A 23990-nucleotide genomic window follows, 5' to 3' on the forward strand; every position below is an offset into this window, starting at 1 on the left:
ACTGTCTGTTGTCAAGAGTAAGAAAGCCTCAATTTACAGAGAGAGAGGGGTGATGGATTACTGTCTGGTAGTAGAGCAGGGATCGAAAACAGCTGGTCCAGTTGTGTTATGCCTGGAGAAGTGCTCTATGTGGACCATGTTTTAAATGAACCAGTCTGTTTCTTCTTTAAAAATACTATTTAATGTTTGCTCTTAGAATCTAGAGAATTTAAAAATTGAAAAAACAAACACCTTCATCTTATTCCAAGTGCATTCTGATCTTTGTGTAGTTTAAATTAAGTGACACAGTTATGAGACAGTCAGTTTTTCTTCTAAAGGTAGGTGAGGCAGAAGCATTTGGATCTATTTGTGTATTGGTCTGTAGTTTATATTGAACAAGAATTTCTTCAGTACTTGTTTGTTTTGCTTAGTTAGAATAAAGCAATACATAAAAGGACCAGATTATGGTTTCTTTTATATTTGTATCATACATTATAGGTAGATTAGGCATCATTATGTGGTCCTAAAATTTTCAGTTGTCTGGAATCAATCTGTGGGGAAATGCAATTTTGATGTAGAATGGTATTTCTTCATCATACACATTGTTGAGTTTGTAGAATATATTTGGGTTCTGGTCATTCTTATAATCTTCAGAACATCAGACTTAAGATTGACTGTTGAGCCACATTATTCATCAAATGCCGTACTTGAAGTATTCTTAAGTGGGTTGAAACCTGCACAATCTACATGTTCACGTGATCTTGGACTATCCTCATCTAATTATAAATTCATCAGTTCTGTTAGACTTGGAGTTTAATTCAGATCTGATAAGAACATAATCATGGCTTCTGTCCTGTTTTCAAGCTACCCTTTTTGTTAACAGGTGAGAATCTTGTGTTTGTATATGTTGCATGGTCAGATCTGTTAGAGGTGGAAAAATGAATAAAAAAACCTTAAGTGCGATGTACCCTCAATACTAGAGGATAATTAGTAAAAGTCCAAATTGATGTTGAATCTAGAACTTGGTGGTATATAAAATAGAAGTTTACCCCCTTCTAATTTTTTCTTAAAATCTTGTCTTCCGTATTGGATTTTCTTTTTCTGTAACTACTATTGCTGAGTTGCACTAATGTTTATTAGCTCTCGTTACCATATTTGCCAAGTTCCTGAAAAATGCTTGTTTTTTGAAAAACACATTAGAATTCTGGCATCTGTTTTGAGTGACAGTTTCAGCAGCATCCTATGTTGCAAAGGGCTTGGGAATTTGTTGACACAAGTCCATTTTCTCTGACTCCTGATTCTCCCACCTAGGCTCTGTAGCCTGTGGTCTATTTTTAAATTCGACTGCTGTGCTCTGTATTGCAGTAGTTCTTTTCTTGAATTATTTATCATTGTTTGGAGCCGAATAGAGCAGTGTGTTTTTTCACCACTGCTCATTAGAACCCATGTGTCTGTCTTCAGCTTGGTTGACAGATTTGGTTCATGTTAAATCCCACTGGTCCATTCTAGGAAGGCTGCAAAGCAGTGTGGGAACAGATCACAATCTGTGATATACTGTAAGAGCATTCAGACTTTTAGATTATTATTTTGTTTTGGCCACAGTGAGAAAGATAGAAGTTATGCCATGTTCTTCCCTTAAACTGCTCAAAGGTAGAGATTGTGCTATGTTGATTATTGTGATGACATTTATTTAATGTTTTTTACAGTTGTAATTTTAGGAGAGTTGAAGGAGGAATCCCTATGAAAAACACAGCATTGAATTTAGATTTATTTAGTTATAAATATGACTATTTTGGAGCAGTTTTAAATTCTCTGGTCTTGGTGTATGGGTTGTGGGGGATTCATTTTATTTAGTTGGGAAGTATTCTCCTTACCTGTTCTCCCACCTTTTAACAGACTCTAGGCATGGAAGAAGGATGGCAGAACCTAAGAGTGATACAGTTAGTTTGAATGATACTTCTTTTCTGTTTTCCGATGCATCAGAACTGGTGTTTCTCTTTTGTCTTCATCTTTTCTCCTGCATCCTGTTTTTCATGAAAATATTTTTCTCTTTTTCGATGTTGCTGCTTTTTCCCCCTCTGTGATGTATGCGCACACTATTACTTTTGTATTTTTTATATTTAAAAATATTTTCTTACATCACTGTAGGTGGAAAGGGAATACCTGTCAATCATTCAGGCATTAGAGAACAGAAAAATTGTATGTACCCTTACCCTGTTGGCCAGCTCTGAATTTGTTCGTACCTTACCTGTTCTCCCACCTTTTAATATACTCTAGGCTTGGAAAAAGAATCTATACCTTTAAAAAAAGGTATAGATTTGGTTTTCATTCTTGGAGTAATGATGAAATACTTTTGTTTTATACCAGAACAAGGTTTTTGGCCTTCTTTTGCTGGTTCTGGTCCATGCCTTTGGCTGAGAAACTGGTATCTCACTGCTCAGTGATTCCAGTTATATTATTATTATTATCATCATCATCACTTATTCCCCTGTAATAGTGGCTCTAAGTTGCATAAATCCTGCATTTGTCAGCAGGACCATAGGACAGCCCCATTCACAGACTGTTCTGACATTTCATTAAACTCAGTTCTTGGTACTGCATCAGCCAGGTTAAACTAAACTAAATTTACTGTCCCTTGCGCTTTTGCTTTTCTCTAAGTTATCTCTTTGCCAATACATTTCCATAAGTCCTTGAAAGCTCCATTGCAAAAGTATGTTCTTTAGGAAACTTAGGGGGAAATCAGAGATGAATGGACTTGTTTTTCTCATTGTTTTGAATTTCTGTTGGTTTTAATTTCACATATATTTTTTAAAATTCCAGATTTCAATTGAAAGGGCAAGAGCAAGTATCTTGTTTTCTGTGGAATTTTATGAACTGTTCCTACTGCTCTCAGCACATGGTTGGCAGCTACCTACCTGCCTTACAACAGGGCAGACTCATTGGATGATAGGGTATCAATGTAGGGAAAGAGGAATTGTAAGTATTGGAGATTCTCAATTTTGTATCTTTTAGAATGGTAAGAATATGAAGACTTTATTCTCTTACTTTGAATTATATTTTGGATACTAAAATATTACAGATTACAAGTTGAAAGTCCAAAACGACATGCTTGGTTTCGAAAATAGCCAAGTTTTGTCTGTATAACAAAGTTAGAGCATATTTATTACTGGCATGCCAGGAAGATGGCTGGCTTACTTGAGCCAAAGTCTATCCCTGACAGTCTGATGATGTAGTTCTTCATCCTTAATAAATTTGAGGTCACATTAGTCTACTGTGAAAGTCTTTTAGGTGACATTCAGAACCAGAATTGCATGTTATCGGCACGGCTGTTAGCCTTATTTCCAACCCCCCCCCCCCCGCCACTTTTTGTGAGAGTTGGGTTTACCTTAGAGATCTTAATTCAGAACTAGAGTCCCCAACCTTTTTAGAAGTAGAGCTATGTTTCATTTCCTGATACTTTTTGGATCATTTAATGGTGTTAAGATGCTGGAATGTAGGGGTAAGGGAAGGGAGAAAAGCTACCTGAGGCTTCTTTGCCTAATACTCTGTATGAAATCAATCTCTTACTGCCTTCTTAGCCCCACCCCAGCCATGCCTGGTGAATCCTCAGTCCCAAAGCTGCTGACTATTTGCAAACAGTCCCCTCACTTCTGGTTCCAATTGCAGAGTTCAAGGGTCCCCCATGACCACCCTTCGGTTCAGTAATTTGCTAGGACACATAGAACTCACTGAAAGCTGTTACGCTCAAAGTATGGTTTATTTCAGCAAAAGGATGTTAATTAAAATCAGCCAATGGAAGAGATACATGAGACAGAGTTCAGGAGGGTTCCAAATGCTGAGCTTCCAGTTTTCCTCTCAGTGGAGTCATGGAAAGCGTTAACTATTTCTGGCAGTGATATCTGACAACACACATGTAGTATTGCCAACTGAATAACCTCATTCAAACCTTGATGTTCAGAGTTTTTGTTGAGACTCCATCACATAGATATGATTGACTACCTATATAAGCTGACCTCAGTCTCCAGCCACTCCTGAAGTCAAACTGATACTGTGACCCAAAGTCTCCACCATAAATCACATTGTTAGGCTATCTGGCCTAGCTTAAAGCTCCCAGTAAACAAAGACTTTTAACATGCAGGACATTTCAATGGTTAAGTATTATTTTCAGGGAGCTGCTGCTCTAACCACTGAGCAAACCTGGCTAGGGCGACAAGGTTAAATTCTTTACTACACACACTGCTAGTTTAATCTTGGGCCCAGCCAAGAGAAATTCGAAGGAAATGAGTTTACATTTTTTTGAACCATGCAAATTTATTTTTTGGTCAAAAAGTTAAATATGCATAAATTTAATAAGAAAATAAATCCAAGTTGATAGAGAGCCCAGACCCCTGAGAGGAGCTGCCTCAGCTCATCCATGGTGTAACATACCTCAGATGTAGCTTCAGAAAATTCCCAAAGATAGATTGCCAATAAACATGAGCTAATAATAATATCACAAATAAACAAGTCACTGTGAACAAGTGTAAAGCAGAAACAACTGATCCAGACCCACAGAAACTTCAGATATTGAAATTATTTTATGTACAATATAAAATAAGTATATTTAATGGAATAGAAGAGGAAAAACTATGAATAAGAAATGAAAATAAAGCAAAATTGGTTGGGTTGTAAAATAAGGACTTAGATATTTTACAAATAAAAATATATAATAATTGAATGTTAAAAACTCAGTGGAAGGGAGCTTAAGTTCTTGTCATGGTAGAGTAACAAGCTGATTTATGCTCCTGCCTTAAACAAGTAACTGGAAAAAGTATATTTTAAAAACTGTTTTAGACATTGGATAAGGGGTAACACAGAACAGTGATACCTGAGAGAAGTGAAACAAACAACTTGAGCCCTATGATGGCCCCACCTTTTGGCCTGAACATTTTCAGGCTGTAGCACCGAGGATGGGAAGGGATACCCAAATAGAACTGGCAGTCTCTCTGAGGTGAGGAGACAGGTAAAAGTTCAGGAAAGTCAAGGCAGCTAGAATTTGTGGGTAGAGTATTTGAGAGAAGAGGGCTTTGCACAGAGAGAGCAAGATGTTTCCCTGAAACCTGCAGTCTCGTACAGTAGCCGCTAACCACATGTGGACATTTAAATAAAAATTTATTTTTCTCAGTTGCCCTAACCACATTTCTAGTGCTCAGCAGCCACAATTCTATCATCACAGAAAGTTGTATTGGACTTTAGTGCCTTAGATTCTTTAGCTAAATGCTAATCATTTCATGATTAGTGACAAAATTAACCCAAGGCTAGAAAAGGACCACTGGAAAGCATTAGATAGAATAGTCCCTGTTATAGAGGGCCATACATATGTTGTGTTTCCACTAGCTAGAGTAGAAACACCCTCTAACACCTGAGACATTGTTGAGTCCTTAGAAGGGTATTGCCTCATAATGGTGTCAAATTTAGCCCTCGTCTAAAGGATTTACCTAATAAAGTATAAGAGCAAGCCTCATAAGGATTAAGTTGTTTTCATATCACTAATTCCTAAAACAAAATTCAAAATTAAGAAAAAATTTTAAAACTCCAGCAAATAATGCAAAATTTACAACATTTGGCATCCAATCACAAATTATCAGGTATACAAAGAAGCAAAGAATACAGTGCATGTTGAGGAGAACAACCAGTCACTAGAACTAGGCCTAGAAATGACATAGATGATAGAATTAGTAGTAGACAGGACATTGTAACAGTTATAACTTTTTCATATGTTTGAAAGCTAGATGAAAGATTGTGCATATTAAATAGAGACATGGAAGATAAAAAAATGACCCAAATCAAACTTCTAAAGATAAAAATTTTAATTTCTGAAATTAAAAATATAGTAGACAGGATTAACAGAAGATAGGCATTGCAGAAGAAAAAAATTAATGAACTTTAAGACAGCAATGGGAACATCCAAAATAAAACATAAGAAAAAGATAAAAATAATTATATGGTGATAAATGAATGATGAATGAGCAGTGGAACATCAGGCTGTCTAAGAATACATGTAGCTCTGGCTGGTGTGGCTCGGTTGAGTGTCGCCCCATGCACCAAAAAGTCACTGGTTCAATTCCCGGTCAGGGCACATGCCCAGGTTGTGGGCTCCATTCCCAGTAGTGGGTGTGCAGGAGGCAGCCGATCAATGTTTCTCACACTGATGTTTCTCTCTCTTTCCCTCTCCCTTCCTCTCTCTCTAAAGTCAATAAAAACATATTTTTAAAAACACACACATGTAATTGGAGTCTCAGGAATGTGGGGGTGGGGATGGAAAAATATTTGATGAAGTAATGACAGCATGTTTTCTAAATTTAATGAAAACTATAAACTCACAGATCGAAAAAGCTCATTTAAGATTTTCTCTCATCACTGGTTTTCAAGCAGTTTGATTATGATAGCTTTGGTGTAGCTGTTTATGAGTTCTTTGAGCTGCTTGGATTCATTAGGACCCAAAACAGAAAAATCATGAAGAGAGCTATATCAAGGCACATATTAATCAAGTTGCTTAAAACTAGTGAAAAGAAAGAGTCTTCAAAGCAGACAAAAAAGCAGCACCATACACACATATTATATACAGAGGTGTTATAGGCTGAATTGTGTCTCCCCAAATTTGTATGTTGGGGTTAAGCCTGAGTACCTCAGAATGTGACTGTATTTGAAGAAAAGGCCTTTAAAGAGTCGATAAAGTTAAAATGAGGCTGTTAGGGAGGACCCACATCCAGTCTGACTGTGTCCTTATCAGATGAGGAAATTTGGATACACAAAGGGACACCAGAGGTCTGCATGCACAAAGGAAAGTCCATATAAAGACACAGTGAGAAGATTGCCACCAACAAGCCAAGGAGAGAGGACTCAGGAGAAACTAAACCTATGGACACTTTGATATTGGACTTACAGCCTCCAAACTGTGAGAAAATAAACAACATTTAGGCCATCTAGTCTGTGTTACTTTCTTATGACATCCCTAGCAGACTAATATACAAGGTAAGAATTGTGGCAAACTTTTCATCAGAACTCAGGCAAAATGGAAGATACTGGAGTGGTAACATTAAAGTGCTAAATGGAAAAAAAACCCTATAAACCTAAAATTATATATGCAGTGGAAATACCTTTCAAAATTGAAGAGGAAAATATACAGAATAGGCAAATGTCTAGGGTCAGAAAGTACATTCATGGTTGCTTAGAGCTGAGGATTGGGAGAAAATGGGGAGCTATCGCTAATGGGTATAGGGTTTCTTTTTGGAGTAATGAAAAATTATCTAAAATTGATTTAGCTGATGGAAGCACAACTCTGAATATACTAAAGCCATTAAATTATGCACTTTAAATGGGCAAATTGTATGGTATATGAATTTTATCACAATAAAATAATGAAGGTGAGCCCTGGCCAGTTTTGCTCAGTGGTTAGAGCATTGACCTGCAAACCGAAGGGTCTCAGGTTCATTCCCCGGCCCCTGTCTGGGTGCGTGCCTCTCTCACATCGATGTTTCTCTCTCTCCCCTTCCCTCTGCCCCCCCCCCCCCATTTTCTCTAAAAAAATCAATGAAAAAAATGTCCTCGGGTAAGGATTAACAATAAAATAAAGTAATGAAGATGAAATAAAGCCTTTTAAAATATACAAGATGTATGGCAGAGTAGGTAAGTGCGGTACTTGCATCCTCCCACAACCACATTAAAACTACAACTAAACTATAGAACAACCGTCATTCAGAACTGCCTGAAATCTAGCTAAACAGAAGTTCTATAACTAGGATATGAAGAAGCCATGTCAAGACTGGTACGACAGGTGGAGACTTGGAACAGGCTGATCCCACACCCATTTGTGGTGGTTAAAAATTGGGAGGGATATCTCAGCTGCAGAGGTCTTCCCTGAGACGTGAAGGTTCCAGCCTCACACCAGATCCCAAATCCCAGAGTTCCAGTGCCAGGAAGAGAAGATCCCATAACTCTGGCTGGGAAAACCAGTGGGTATTGTGGCTGGGTAAGATGGAGGCTGCTGGAGTCCCAGGCATTCCTCTTAAAGATCTCAGGCATGATCTTACTTGGGTGTGCTTGCTCTGAGCTCCAGTGCTGGAGCAGCAGCTTGAAAGGCATGAGGGACATATAAGGAGGAACTGAATTGTCTGGCATTGGGGCGAAGTCTGGAGGGGCAGCTTTCTCCTAGACAGAGTGCAGGCAGAGGCCATTGTTTCTTTTCTGAGCCCTGCTCTAACAGAGCCAGCAGCTGAGTACCATATCTGAGTCTTCATCAACCTGGGTAACACTGTTTGGCCTGCTCTTGTGATTAGCAGAGACCCTACCTCACCCAACTTTCGGGCCCACCCAAGCTGTTTCCATGGTTTGTCTACAAATGGCCTGTCTTGAGTCGTGCTTTAGATTTACCTAAAATCTCTCAAACAAGATGAATCTGACCTCAGCGTGCCACATACCTCTTGCTCAGTGGCTCCAGGCCTGGCAATAGTGGCAGCTAGCCTCAGTTCACAGCTTGGCCTCTCATGGGCATGTCCAAGCCCAACACAAGTAGCAGCCATATGAAGATCTCTCTGTAGCTCCTTTCAGGTGGCCCTGGGCAGGGCACAGACAGTGGCTGAACTTGACCTCCCAGGAGGCTCCAGAGCCAGCACACCCAGTGGACAGCTTCAGACCACTTTGAAGTATCACCCAGTCACTTCCATGAGTGACACACTGAAGATGCTGACTCAGCAGGCACCAGCACCCTGTTGAATCAAGCCCTGTTCCATGGGATCTGCTGCTGCACAGTAGATCTTCCACGATAGTGGTGGCCAGTCCTCACAGCTGATTGGTCTAGGGGGGTTAATCCCTTCCATTGATGTGTCAGCAGCAATCAAGGCTCAACTACAGTAAGAGGATGTACATGTCCCACATTGGACAATGTTACACCTGGAGTGCCTAGCTTGGGTGACCCAGGAGGCTGTGCTCCTGTGCCCTACAGTACACCTATATAAAGCCACTCTACCAAGACCAGGAGAAGTAGCAGCTCTACCTAATACATAGAACCAAACACAGGGAGGCAGTCAAATGAGGAGACAAAAAAACAGGTCCCGAATGAAAGAACAGAAGGAAAATCCAGAAGAACTAAACAAAATGGAGATAAGCAATCTATTAGATGCAGAGTTCAAAACACTGGTTGTAAGGATGCTCAGTGAACTTAGGGGGAGAGTAGATGAATTTAGTGGAACTTCAACAATGAGGAAACAAAAATGGAGGTAGAAAACATAAAAAAAGAACCAGTAAGAATGAACCAGTCACTAACTGAAATAAAGTATACAATATAGGGAATCAGTAGAGTAGATGAAGCAGAGGATCAAGTCAGTCATTTAGAGGATAAAGAATTAGAAAACTAATTCAAAAAGAAGAAAAATTTGAGGATAGTATAAGTGTCGGGGACAACTTCAAGCATATCAACATTCGCATCATGGGAACACAAAAAGGAGAAGATAGCAAGGAATTGAAAACCCATGTGAAAAAAATAATGATGGGAAAATTCCCTAACCTGATGAAGGAAATTGACATACAAGCCCAGGAAGCACAGAGAGTCCCAAACAAGATGAACCCAAAGAGGTCCACATCAAGACACATCATACATAATTAAAGTGCCAAAGGTTAAAAACAGAGAATTCCTCCCAGCAGGCGTGGCTCAGCAGTTGAGCATTGATCTATGATCCAAGAGATCGAGGTTTGATTCCCAGTCAGGGCACATGCCTGGGTTGTGGGCTGGATCCCCAGTAGGGGGCGTGCAGGAGGCAGCCGATCAATGACTCTCTCATCATTGATGTTTCTCTCTCTCTCCCTCTCTCTGAAATCAGTAAAGATATATTTCAAACAAACAAACAAACAAACAAGGGCATTGTTAAAAGCAACAAGAGAAAAGCAGTTACCTACAAGGGAGCTCCCATAAAACTATCAGCTTATTTCTCAGCAGAATTTTTGCAGGCCAGAAGAGATTGGCATGAAATACTCAAAGTAATGAAAAGCAATGACCTACAACTTAGATTACTCTGCCTAGCGAAGCTGTTATTTAGAGCTGAAGAACAGATAAAGAGCTTCCCAGATAAAAAACTAAAGGAGTTTATTACCACCAAACCAGTATTACAAAAAATGTTAAAGGGCCCTGAAGAAGAAAAAAGGTTCAAAACCCTGGCTGGTGTGGCCCAGTTGGTTGGAGTGTCATCCCATACACCCAAAAGTCGAGGGTTGATTCCTGGTCAGGACATATATCCAGGTTCCCAGTTCCATTCCTGGGTGGGGGCATATGGGAGGCAACCAATTGATGTTTCTCTCTCTCTCTTTCCCCCCTTTCCTTCCGTCTCTCCCTCTCCCTAAAAATCAATAAATATGTCCTTGGGTGAGGGTTGAAATTTTTCTTTATGAAGATAAAAAATATGAATAATAAAATGGCAATAAATACATATCTATTGACGATTCCTTTAAATGCTGTGGATTAAGTGGTTCAATCAAAAGACATATGGTGGCTGAATGGATAGCACGATTTACATATGCTTTCTACAGGAGACTCACTTCAGATTATAAAAACACATAAACTGCCCTAGCTGGTTTGGCTGAATGGTTAGAGTGTCAGCCTGCTAACTGAAGGGTCCCAGGTTCAATTCCTGCCAAGGGCACACACATATGTCTGTTGAAGGCTCATTCCCCACCCTGAGTCAGGGAGGCAACCAGTTGATATGTCTCACATCGATGTTTCTCTCTTTCTCTCTCTCTCCCTCTCCCCCCCCTTCCCTCCCTCCCTTCCACTCTCTCTGGAAAGCAATGGAAAAAATATCCTAGGGTGAGGAATAAAAAAAAAAACACCACAAACTGAAAGTAAATGGATGGAAAAGGTATTTAATGAAAATAAAATGAAATTTAAAAAGCTGGAGAAAAGAGACTTCAAAACAAAGACAATAACAAGAGGCAAAGAAGGACCCAGCAGTTCCACTTCTGGGTATTTATCTGAAGAAACCCAAAACACTAAATTGAAAAGACATGTACATCCATAAGTTCATTGCAGCATTATTTACAAATAGCCAAGATATGGAAGCAGCCTAAGTGTCCATCAGTAGATGAATGGATAAAGAAGTGGTGCATGTATACAATGTAATATGACTCAGCCATAAAAAGAATGAAACCTTGCCAAGTGCAGCAACATGGATTGACCAAGGGGGTACTGTGCTGAGTGAAATAAATCATACGGAGAAAGACAAATGCCAGATGATTTCACTTATATGTGGAATCTAAAAAACAAAATAAATTAACAAGCAGAACAGAAACAGACTGATAGATACAGAGAACACTTAGACAGTTGCCAGATGGGAGGGAGGTTGGAGAATGGGTGAAAAAGGTGAAGGGATTAAGTACAAGTTGGCAGTTACAGATTAGTCATGAGGATGTAAAGTACAGCATAGAAAATACAGTAAATATTGTATTAACTTTGTATGGTGTCAGATAGGTACTAGATTTATCGAGGTGATCACTTGGTAAGTTATAAATGTCTAATCACTGGGTTGTTTACCTGAAATGAATATAATATTGTACATAAACTCTAATTGAAAAATAAAAAATATATATTTAAATAAATAAAAATATACAAGAGCTGATAGAATTTTTTTCACTTTTTTGTTAGTGTTAATCCTCACTCGAGGATATTTTTTTCATTTCTCTTTAGAGGGAATGGAAGGGAGGGAGAAAGGTGGAGAGAGAGAGAGACATCAATGTGAGAGAGACACATCAATTGATTGCCTCCTGCATGTGCCCTGACTGGGACAGGGATCAAACCTGCAGCCCAGGTACATGCCCTTGATCGGTACTCAAACCCTAGACCTTTTGGTGCTCGGACTGACGCTCTAACCACTGAGCCAAACCCGCAAGGGCCTTTTTCACAGTTTGTATTTCAGAGAAGAGGCATTAAGGATTCATGCCCTAAGTTTATTTGCAAACACATCTAGTATGCTAAGTTCAACAGTTTGATCCATTTTTCAAACAGATTACCCCTCTTAAAATGCTCTTCTTTATTTCTGTTTCATGGATTAACTAAAACATACTCATTTTTTAAGCAGTTGGTGTCTTACTATGAAGAAAGGTGCGGCAAATCCAGATAGAAAGTATATAGTCTTAACTAGTGACTGCCATTTGTTTTCCACTGAAAATGGCAAATATTTCCTTGGGCCCTCATAGTCACTCCTTTGGACCACAAAGGTTGTGAACCTCTGAATGCTCGGTGCCGACATAGTGCTGTTGGAAGCTCTGTGAAAGGAGCAGAGACTGAAAGTGGAAGAAATGACAGTATCACACCAAGTTCTCTTTTTTTTCACGACCTCATTGCCCTACATCACAAGAGCTGATAGAATTAAACACCATCAAACTGCCACCACAAGAAATGTTAAAGGCAGGATAAAACTATATACCAGGTGAAATTTTAAACCTACACAAGAGTGAGAATCAGAAATCTATATAGAAAATAGTTTTTTTAAAAGCCACTTAAAAGATAATTGACTTTAAAACAAAAATAATAAAACTGTTGTGGAATTTATAACATGTAGAAATAAAATGTATGACAGCAATTCTCCCAAGTGGTTGGGGGAGATGAAATAGAAGTGTACTGTTCTAATGTTCTTATATGAAGGTAGATTGTGTTAAGTTAAAGATGTATACCCTAAATCCTAAAGAAACCACATTAGAAAAAAAGCAAAGAGGTGTAGTTAATAAGCCACTAAAGGAGATAAAACTGAATCACAAAAATGCTTAATTAATCTAAAAGATGTCCAGAAAAGAGAAGACGAATTGATTGGACAAATAGAAAACAAATAGCAAGATAGTTGGTTTAAATCCAACCATATCAATAATCACATTACGTGCAAAAGATCTAAACACTACAATTATTAAGTGGAAATTATCAAATTGCATTTATTTATTTTATTTTATTTTATTTTTTAGAATTTAGGTGGAGATGCAGAGGGTTGAGGCTCTGGAGGAGCTGCAACAACCCCCCTCACCATCCAGCGATTTTTATTATGAGCTACAGAAAGACAGGTGTGAGAGATAGTGATCAGTAGAAACCATAAAATGTGCAAAAACAGGTGGCTTTGTTCTGAGAACTATATGCTTAACATTTTCCTTAAGGTCATAACTCTCCTGGGGGCAAGCTTCCTGGAACGATAAGGATCTGTTTTCAGTTCCTAGCAGAAATGTTTCCCTCTTTTCAAGGGGACATCTGCAATTCTGGGAAGCTTGCTAACCAACTCCTTCAGAGTTCGTTTCTTGTTTGCTGATCTTTTCCTACATTTCCCCCTTTTTGTTTTTGCTGAATTTGATGAAGCAGGATAGAGAAAGCAGCTGCTTTCTGCTGTCCTTTGGTGATTAAGTTTTGCGATCGGTGAGCTCCTCTCCAGACTGTGTGGAAATAACAGCAAGCATGGCAAGGAAAAGTGTAGTTGCATTTGCTGACTGTCCAGCCTCTTGCAACACTTGTTCAGCTTTCTGATTCATCTTCTTTAGTTGGCCCCAAGTAGGAACCGTAGCCCTTTGTGTTTGAGGCAAAGGGACAGTGATGGTTTGTGCATGAAGATCTAACTTCTGCATGGTTTGAGTTAAGTTGTCAAATTCACGCCTCCTTCTCTTGCTCATGTCTAATTTTGATTTCCCTTACGGGCGTCCAATACTTCTGTTGACCGAGACTGTCGCTGTGGACCCTGCTCGCTGCGCCAATTGTACTCACGGGATGCAAAGAAACTTGAGACACGGAGAATGTAGAAGTTAGGTGGAGATGCAGAGGGTTGAGGCTCTGGAGGAGCTGCAACCTATTTTTTATTTTTATTATTACTTTTTTAGTTTATCTTTATCATTGAGAGTATTACAGGTGTCCCATTTCCCCCCCAAATTGACCCCCTCCACTTCGCTCCCACCCCCTCCCCAGGCCTTCACCCCGTTATTAACTGTGTCCATGGGTTATGCATATATGCATATAACTTCTTTGGTTAATCTCTTCCCACCCTCCAACCCCCTTCCCTCTTTCCTCTGAAATACGATCGTCTGTTGCATGCGTCAGTGTCTCTGGATCTATTTAGTTCATCAGATTCTTTTGTTCATTAGCTTCTTCTTAAATAAGACTCTTCAGCTTTTGCTGAAGTGCTGGTCTGGTGGTGATGAACTCCTTTAGATTTTTCTTATTTGTGAAGCTCTTTATTTGACCTTCAATTCTAAATGATAGCTTTGCTGGGTAGAGCAATCTTGGTTGCAGTTCCATGTTTTTCATCACTTTGAATATTTCTTGCCACTCCCTTCTGGCCTGCAAAGTTTTTTTTGAGAAATCAGCTGACAGTCGTATGGGTGCTCCCTTGTAGGTAACTAACTGCTTTTCTCTTGCTGCTTTTAAGATTCTCTCTTTGTCTTTAACCTTTGGCATTTTAATGATGATGTGTCTTGCTCTGAGCCTCTTTGGGTTCCTCTTGTTTGGGACCCTCTGTGCTTCCTGGACTTGTAAGTCTATTTCTTTCCCCAGGTAGGGGAAGTTTTTCTGTAATTATTTTTTCAAATAGGTTTTCAATTTCTTGGTCTCTTTCTTCCCCTTCGGCACCCCAGTAATACGAATGTTGGACCTCTTGAAGTTGTCCCAGAGGCTCCTTATACTATTTACATATTTCTTGATTCTTTTTCCTTTTGCTCTTCTGGTTGGGTGTTTTTTGTTTCCTCATGTTCCAAAGTGCTGATTTGATTCTTAGTGTCCTCTACTCTACTGTTGATTCCCTGTAAATTATTCTTCATTTCAGTTCCTGTAGCTTTCATTTCAAATTGGTACTTTATTATGTTATCGATTTTCTCAGTTATTTCCCTAATGGTCTACTTAAACATCCTTATAACCAAAATTATGAACTCTGTATCTATTAGCTTGCTTGGATCTATTTCATTTAGTTCCTCTTCTAGAGATTTCTTCTGTTCTTTCCTTTGTGACATGTTTCTTTGCCTCCACATTTTGGCTGCTTCCAGGTGTTTGTTCCTATGTATTAAGTAGAGCTACTATGTCTCCTGGAATTTGTAGAGTGGCTTTGTGTAGTAGGTGTCCTGTAGGGTCCAGTGGCTCAGCCTCCCCAGTTACCTGAGCTGGGCCTTCTAGGTGCTCCCCTGTGTGGGCTTTGTACACAGTGTTGTAGTTGAGCCTTGGTTGCTGTTGGCGTCCCTGGGAGGAACTGACCCCCAGGCCAATCAGCTGTGAGGACCAGCTGCAACTACAGTCAAAGAGCTGCTTTTCTGGAGACACCCCTATGGAGCAGGATTTACTTCAGTGGAACTTTGGTGTTCACCAAGTGTGCTCCTTGAGTGTGTCATTCGTGGATGTGATAGGGTTGTAATCCAGCGTGGTCGAGTCTGACCACCAGGTGCACTCTCTGGGGCCTCCGGGGAGGTGCAAAGTCAGCCTGTGCCAGTGCCTTGCCCAGGGCCACCCAGCATGAGCTACACAGCAAACCGTAGATGGCTGCTACTTGTGCTGGGCTTGGAGGCGTCCAAGAGGGGCCAGGCTATGAACCAATGCAGGCTGTCGCTAGTGCCAGGCCTGGGGCCACTTATCAAGAGGTATGGGGCACCCTGAGGCCAGCTACTGCTTGTTTGAGAGATTTTAGGAAAATCCTAAGCATGAGGCTGGAGAGGCCGCTTGCATAGAAAAGCCACTGAAAATGGCTGGGATGAGCTTGCAGGTAGGGAGGGGTGGGGTTTCCAGGAATCATAGGGGTTGGGGGGCAAAGGTGAGAGTCAGGTTGATGGAGGTTCAAATATGGTGCCTGCCCGCTCTGTCCGGGGAGGGCTCGCCAAAGGAGCAGTGGCCTCTGCCAGCTCTTCTTTCTGGGAGAAAGCTGTGCCTCCCCAACTCTGGCCCTGATTCCAGGCATGGTAGCTCCTCCCCTAATGGTCCAGGTTCCTTTCAAGCTGCTGCCCAGAGCTGGGACTCAGAGGGAGCATGTCTGAGTAAGTCTGTGCACCGACCCTTTAAGAGGAGCTTCCTGGGACTCCTGCAGCCTTCGATTCCCTCAGTCTTGATCCCTGCTGGTTTTATAGAAGCTGTGGGACTTCTCTTCCCAGCACTGGAACCCTGGGCTGGGGACCTGATGTGGGGATGGGGGGTCTGGTATAGGGCTGGGACCCCTGCTCCTCCAGGAAACCTCCATCACTGAGATAACCCTCCTGGTTTTAAACTGTGACACCGGGTGTGGGACCACAGCCGAGTCTCAGAGATTCAGTCCTGCCCTGCCCTGTATGTCCGCCCCTCCTACCCATCTTGATGCTTTTTCAGTTCCCTCTTTTTAGGGCTTCTGTTCAGCTAGATTTCAGGAGGTTCTGAGTGATGGGTTCTGTATTTTAGTTGTGATTTTGATGTGGTTATGGAAGGTGGCAGGTACTACAGTTACCTACACAACCATCTTGTCTCTCGCAGAGCAAAAGTTTTTAATTTTGATAAAGTACAATTTGCCAATTATTTTCCTTTATGGATTGTGCTTTGGTATCTTAAGAATTCCTAGATCACAAAGATTTACTCCTCTATTTTCTTCTAAACATTTTATAGTTTTAGCCCTGCCGGGCGTGGCTCAGCGGTTGAGCGTTGACCTGGGATCCAGGTGATCAGGGTTCGATTCCCGGCCAGGGCACATGCCCGGATTGCGGGCTGCAGCCGATCAATGACTCTCTCATCATTGATGTTTCTCTCTCCCTCTTCTTTCCTCTCTCTGAAATCAATAAAGATATATTTAAATAAATAAATAAATTAATTAATTAAATAAACAAACATTTTATAGTTTCACATTAGGTCATCAATCCATTTTGAATTTATTTTTGTGTAAGTTTTAGGGTAGATTGATTCTCGTTTATCTTTCCCTTTAGATGGCCAGTGATTTTTATACTGTTTGTTAAAAAGACTGTCTTTTCTCTATTAAATTGACTTTGTACCATTATAAAAAATCAGTTGATATATTTGTATGCGTCTGTTTCTGTAGTACTTTCTTTTTCTAATTTGTTGATGTGTCCTTTCCCTTCACCAATTCTATACTGCCTTGGATATTGTAACTTTATAGTAGGTCTTAAAATTGGGTACCGTGACTCCTGCAACTTTATTTTTCAAAATTATTTTGGCTATTTTACTTTTTTGCCTTTCCACATAAACATTAGAATTATTTTGTCTGTTTATTTTTATTTTTTGTTATATAAACCCACTTATTATAGGCTAGCAATGTTTCAAAGTGTGGAACTTATACTAGTCTTTCAATTCCTTCAGTCTTCTGATGGCAGACTTTACTGTGACAGCAGAAGTGGTGTTGTAGGTCCAGGCACCACCAGCTACTGTTTTCATGCAGGAACCAGAGTGCCAGATCCCCACAGCTCGTCTTTTCATCTTGGTTTTGCCACAGAAGGAGCAAGCATACTTGGCATGTTGGCTGATTTCAGTTTTCTTCACCATTTTCTGGAGGGAGGCACGATAACTAATGTCCCATATTTACTGACGATTCCCACCTTCTTGGTGCGTTTAGCCATCTTGCCGCAAACCCGGTCAGACCCCAAGAGGCTTGTCTGTTTATTAAAAAAAAAAAAAAAAAGTCCTGCTGGATTTTGAATGGAATTGTACTAAGTCTGTCAATCAATTAGGGAGAAATGACGTCTTTTCTATGTTGACTTTTCCAGTCCATGAAAACAGTATATGTTTCCCTCATTTATTTAGGTCATTGGTTTCTTTCTTCAATGTTTTGTAGATTTCAGTATACAGATCCTGTACATATTTTGTTAAGTCTGTAACTAAGTGTTTTATTTTGAGGTAGCAGTCATAAATGGTATTGTTTTTTAATTTTTGGTTTTCATTTATTCATTGCTAGATACAGAAGTCTGATTTATTTGGCAGTATTGATTTTATGTCCTATTATCTTGCTAAATTCATTATTGGGTTTTTTTGCGTGTGTGTGTATTCTTTGGTATTTTACATGTACACAAGTATGTTTGTGAAGAGAAGCAGTTTTTATTTCTTCCTTGCAAACCTATATGCCTTTTATTTCCTTTTCTTGGCTTATTGTATTGGCTGGAACTTTCGTTATGATGTCGAATAGTAATGGTGACAGTGGCCAACCTTCACTTGTTTCTGATCTTAGGGGGAAGGCATCAATCTGTAGGTTTGTTATAGTTGCCATTTATCAGATTGAGGAAATTTTCTTCTATTCCTAGTTTTTGAGTTTTTATTATGAGTGAATGTTGAATTTTGTTAAATGCTTTCTCTGCAGCATTTGAAATGGCCATGTATTTTTTCTTCCTTAGACTCAGTATGCTGGATTACATTGATTGCTTTTGAAAAATTGAACCAGCTTTGATTCTTAGGAATAAAATCCACTTGGTTTTAATGTATTTTCCTCCTTATATATGACTTGATTTGATCCACTAATATGTTGTTGAGACATTTAGTACCTTTGGCTGTGATGATATTTGTAGTTTTCTTGTAATATCTTTGCCTGGTTTGAGTATCAGAGTAATGTTGGCCTCTTAAAATTAGGTGGAAAGTATTTCCCTCTCTTCTATTTTCTGAAGAGATTATATAGAATTAGTTCTATTTCTTCTGTAAATGTGTGCTAAAATTTACCAGACAAAACACCTGGTAATTTCTTTAATAATAGATTTCTTTAATACTTATAGGACTATTCAAGTTATCTAATTTATCTAGGGTGCCTTGAAAATTTTTGATTTTCAAGGAAGTGTTCTATTTCAACTAAGTAGTTGAATTTATGTGTTTAGAATTGTGTGTAATACTTCCTTATTATCTTTTTAATATCTGCAGGATCCGTAGTGATTTTCCCCCCATTTCTGTTATTATGTGTTTTCTTTCTTTGTCAGTTTTACTAGAGAGTTGTCATTTTTATTGATGTTTTTAAAGAATTATCTTTTAGTGTCATTGATTTTTTTCTATTTTCAATTTCATTGATTTCTGCTCTTTATTGTCTTCATTCTGATTACTTTGAGTTTATTATATTATTCCTTTTCTTAGTTTCTTAAGGTAGAAAGTTAGATTATATGAGATCTTTCTACTTATATTAGTTAATGTGGGCTACCATAACAAAATACCACAAACAAAATTATTTCTCACAGTTCTGGAGGCTGAGAAGTCCAAGATCAAGGTGCCAGCAATGTAGGTTTCATTCTGAAGCCTCTTCGTTTAGATTGTAGGCAGCTGCCCTCTGGCTGTGTGTTCACATGACCACCTCTTATGTATGCTCTGGGAGAGAGAAAGAACAAGTTCTTTGGTGTCTTCTTATAAGGGTTCTAATTCTGTTGGATTAGGACTCCATCTCTGTGACCTCATTTAACCTTAATTAGTGCCTTAGAGGCCCTTTCCAAATAAAGCCACACTGGGTTAGGGCTTAAACATACGAATTTTGGAAGGGCACTGATATTTAGTACATGACACTACTTTTCTAATATAAGCATTTAGTGGTATGTATATATTTCTCTCTAAGTACTTACTTAGTTTGCATTCCACAAATTTTGATAAGTTATATTTACACCCTTGTTCAGTTCAAAATCTTTTTCATTTTCCTTTGAGATTATCTCTTTGACATATGGGTTTTTTAGAAGTGTGTTGTTTAATTTTCAAGTGTTTGGAGATTTTTTGTTCTGTTTTTGTTATTGATTTTTTTTTTTTAAGAAGTTTACATTTATTTATTTATTTATTTATTTATTTATTTATTTATTTATTTATAAATATATCTTTATTGATTTCAGACAGAAGAAAGGAGAAGGAGAGAGAGAGAGACAGAAACATCAATGATGAGAGAGTCATTGATTGAGCCCACAACCTGGGCATGTGCCCTGACTGGGAATCGAACCCCAATCGCCTGGATCCTAGGTCGACGCTCAACCGCTGAGCCAAGCCCAGCCGGGCTTGTTATTGATTTTTAGTTTAATTTCATTATGGTCAGAGAATATACTTTGTATGATTTCAGTTCTTTTAAGTTTGTCAATGTTGTTTTATAGCTCAGCATATATGATCTATCTTAGTGAATGTTTCATGAGCATTTGAAAAGAATAAGTATTCTGTTTTTAGTTGGAGTGTTCTAAAAATGTCAATTAAATCCTGTTGTTTGATGATATTGTTCAGTTCTACATCTTGCTAATTTTTGGCCTCATGGGTCTATCCCTGAAAGCGGGGTGTTGAAATACCCAACTGTAATTGTACATTTGTCTGTTTTTCCTTTTAGTTCTCAGTTATTGCTTTGTGTATTTTGAAACTATTATTAGGTACAGAGACATTTAAAATTGTTGTCTTTTTGGTGAACTGTCCCTTTTACCATTACGTAGTGTTCTTTGTCGGTGATAATTCCTTTGCTCTGAAATCTACTTTGTCAAATATTAATATAGCCATTCCATCTTTTTTTGAATAGTGTTTGTATGGTGTATCTTTTTAAATTTAAATCAGTAGACTTTATTTTTTAAAACGGTTTCAAAGGTTTACAGAAAAATTGAACAGAAAGTTTACAGAGTTTCCTTATACCACCCTCCCCCAATACCACATTATGCTCTATTATTAACATTTTGCATTAGTGTGGTACATGTGTTACAACTGACAAACCAGTATTGATATGTTAGTTATTATTAACTAAAGTTGCTAATTTATGTTAGGTTTTACTCTTTTTTTTAAATTTGTCTTTATTGTTGAAAGTATGACAGATAGCCCCCTTTTATCCCCTATTGATCCCCTCCACCCCACATCTGCCCCCACAACCCAGGCCTTTACCACATTATTGTCTGTGTTCATGGGTTATGCATATATGCATATAAGTTCTTTCATTAATCTCTCCTCACCCACTCCCCCTCCTTTCCCACCCCGCCTTCCCACTGATATTCGTCAGTCTGTTCCATGCTTCTATGTCTCTGGATCTATTTTGTTCCTCAGCCTATTTTGTTTATTAGATTCCACCTATGAGTGAGGTCATGTAAAACTGAACCAGGAGGAATCAGAAAACCTGAATTAGGCTAGTAACAACTGATGAGATCAAAGCAGAAATTTAAAAAACTCCCAGCAAACAAAAGCCCTGTTCCAGACAGCTTCACAGGGGAGCTGTTTAATTCTTTAGGTTGTAGGGTTAGATAGTTTACTAAAAATTTTTTTTGCTTTTTGACATAGGCCTGTAGTGCTATGAACTGCCCTCTTAGGATTGCTTTAGCTGTGTCCCATAGGTTTTGGGTTGTTGTGTGTTCATTTGCATTTGTTTCCAGGAAGTTTTTGATTTCTTTCTTGATCTTATTGGTAACCCATTCATAGTTTAATAACATGCTATTTAGCCTCCATGTGTTTGAATGTTTTCGAGTGTTTTTACTGTAGTTTATTTCTAATTTCATGCCATTGTGATCTGAGATGCTTGATATGATTTCAGTCTTCTTGAACTTGTAGAGACTTGTTTTGTGTCCTAACATGTGGTCTGTCTTTGAGAATGACCCGTGTGCACTTGAGAGGAATGTATATTCTGCAGCTTTGGGGTGAAATGTTCTGTAAATATCAATTAAATCCATCTGATCTAGTGTGCCATTTATAGTCACTGTTTCTGTGTTGACTTTTTGTCTGGAAGATCTATCCAGTGAAGTCAGTGGGGTGTTAAAAGTCCACTACTATGACTGTATTGCTGTTGATCTCTCCCTTAAAGTCCTTAAGGTTATTATTGATAGGTCCTTATTTATTGCCATTTTAATTCATTATGCCTATGATTCTCTCTATTAGATTTTACTCTTTGTGTTGTACAATTCTTTAGGTTTTAAAAAATGTATAATATTATGTATTCACTGTTAAAGTACCATACAGAATAGTTTGTTGTATTTACTTTTAAACTGCCTATATCATTATATGTGAAGTGTTTCTAATTTGTTTGGACAATTTCTGTCTTTTAATTGGTATTTTTAGACTATTTAAATTTGATGTGATTATTGATATTTTTAGATTTAGGTCTACCATCTTATTTGTTTTTTTCGTTGGTGTTCCTATTTTTAAATGTACATATACTTGTACATATGTGTATGTGTATATACATACTCCTAACCTTTTTTTCTGTTTGATTTTTTTTTTTTTTAATTTTTAAAATTTTATTGTTGACATTATTACAGATGTTTCTTTCTTTTTTAAAATATATTTTTATTGATTTCAGAGAGAGGAAGGGAGAGGGAGAGAGGGATAGAAACATCAAGGATGAGAATCATTGATCGGCTGCCTCCTGCACGCCCCCTACTGGGGATCAAGCCTGCAACCCAGGTATGTGCCCTGACCAGGAATTGAATCGTGACCTCCTGGTTTGTGGGTCGACACTCAACCACTGAGCCACACCAGGCAGGCTACACACCTAACTTTTAATGGTCTACTTAGAATGAATATTTTGCCATTTCAGGTGGATTGTCAAAACCTTACCACCATGTAGGCTTCTTTCTTTATCCCCCTTTAATGTTGTAGTTATCTTATCACATTTATCTACATATATTGAAAACTCCATGTTATAATCTTACAACTTTTGCTTTTAAACCTATTTTAAAGAACTAAGTAGGGGCACCCAGCCAGGCATGGCGCAGCAGTTGAGTGTCAACCTAGGATTTAGGCGATTGGGGTTCGATTCCTTGTCAGGGCACATGCCCAGTTGCGGCTTGATCAGTGACTCTCTCATCATTGATGTTTCTCTCTTTCTGTCTCCCTCTCCTTTCCTCTCTTTGAAATCAATAAAGATATATTAAGAAAAAAATAAAAAATAAAATAAAGAACTAAGTAGGGGAAGAATAATAGTCTGTTGTTTGTAATCAGATATTTAGCATTTATATTTTTCTTTTTTCATTTTTGGTATTCCAAATATAGTTGTATTATTTCCCATCTTTTTGAGAACTTTCTTTGGCCATTCTTTTAGAAAAGGTCTGCTGGCGATGAATTATCTTAGTTTTCCATCATCTGATAATATCTTTATGTCATCTTCATTCCTAAAAACAATTTTCTTGGATATAGAATTCTGTTTATAGTTTTTCCTTTTAGCACTTTACTGTTCTACTTCCTTCTACTCTTCATAGTTTCTGATAAGAAATATGAAGTCATTCGAATCAGTGTTCCCTTAATAATCAGTGCATTATTTTTCTTTGGTTGCTTTCAAAATTTTTTCTTTGTCTTTACTTTATAGCTGTTAGATTATGATGAAATCAGGAGTGGACTGTTTGAGTATTGTTGAGCTTTTTGACTCTATAGGTTTATGTCTTTTGTGAAATTTGTGAAGTTTTCAGCCATTATTTCTTCAAATATTTTACTACAATCTTTCTCTCCTCCTGGGACACTGATAGCCCAAATATTAGAGTTTTTGGTATTGTTTTTTAGGGCCCTGACAATCTGTTTCCCATCCTACCCCCAATCCTTTTTCTCCTTATTTTCATATTTGATATTTCTATTGAAATTCTATCTGTCTTCAGTTTAAATTTTATATGTCTTCAGATTCACTGGTTCTTCTGTCATTTGTCTTCTGTTATTGAACCCAAGTGGGTGTTTATATTTTGGTTTATATATATATATACTTTTTTTATGTTAATCCTCACCCCAGGATATATTTTTTCCATTGATTATTTTAGAGAGAGCAGAAGTGGGGAAGAGAGAGAGGGAAAGAGAGAAACATCGATGTGAGAGAGACACATTGATTGGTTGCCTCCTGCACGGTATCAGAAATTGAACCCAAAACCCTTTGGTGCGTGGGCTCAGTGCACACCACTGAGCAACACTGGCCAGGGCAGTTGTTATATTTTTTAGTTTTAAAATTTCCATTTGGTTCTTTTTTATATCCTCAGTTTCTTTTCTGAGGCATTCTGTCTTTCCATTAGTTTCAGGAGTGTTTTTCCTAATTGTTGGAGCATTTTTATAATAGCTACTATAATAGCTGTCAAATAGTTTCTCCGTCTGTGTCATCTCAATATTGTATTTGTTCATCTCTTTTCCTATACAA

At 38.4% G+C, this 23990-nt stretch overlaps 1 protein-coding gene and 2 pseudogenes across 28 annotated transcripts in view; 1 reads left to right on the forward strand and 2 right to left on the reverse strand.

Moving 5' to 3' along the window:
* R3HDM2 (R3H domain containing 2) overlaps nucleotides 1–23990 on the forward strand; it is a 142974-nt gene that overhangs the window by 50658 nt on the left and 68326 nt on the right. The gene's annotated exons all lie outside the window — the stretch shown is intronic.
* Nucleotides 12069–12254, reverse strand: LOC308553832 (cytochrome c oxidase subunit 7C, mitochondrial pseudogene; annotated as a pseudogene). Its single transcript has one exon. The product of its transcript is annotated as a cytochrome c oxidase subunit 7C, mitochondrial pseudogene (transcript).
* Nucleotides 17239–17541, reverse strand: LOC308553362 (large ribosomal subunit protein eL43 pseudogene; annotated as a pseudogene). Its single transcript has one exon. The product of its transcript is annotated as a large ribosomal subunit protein eL43 pseudogene (transcript).

The sequence above is a fragment of the Miniopterus schreibersii genome (genome assembly GCF_964146895.1).
Source record: "Miniopterus schreibersii genome assembly, chromosome: 2".
Lineage (NCBI taxonomy): Eukaryota > Metazoa > Chordata > Mammalia > Chiroptera > Miniopteridae > Miniopterus > Miniopterus schreibersii.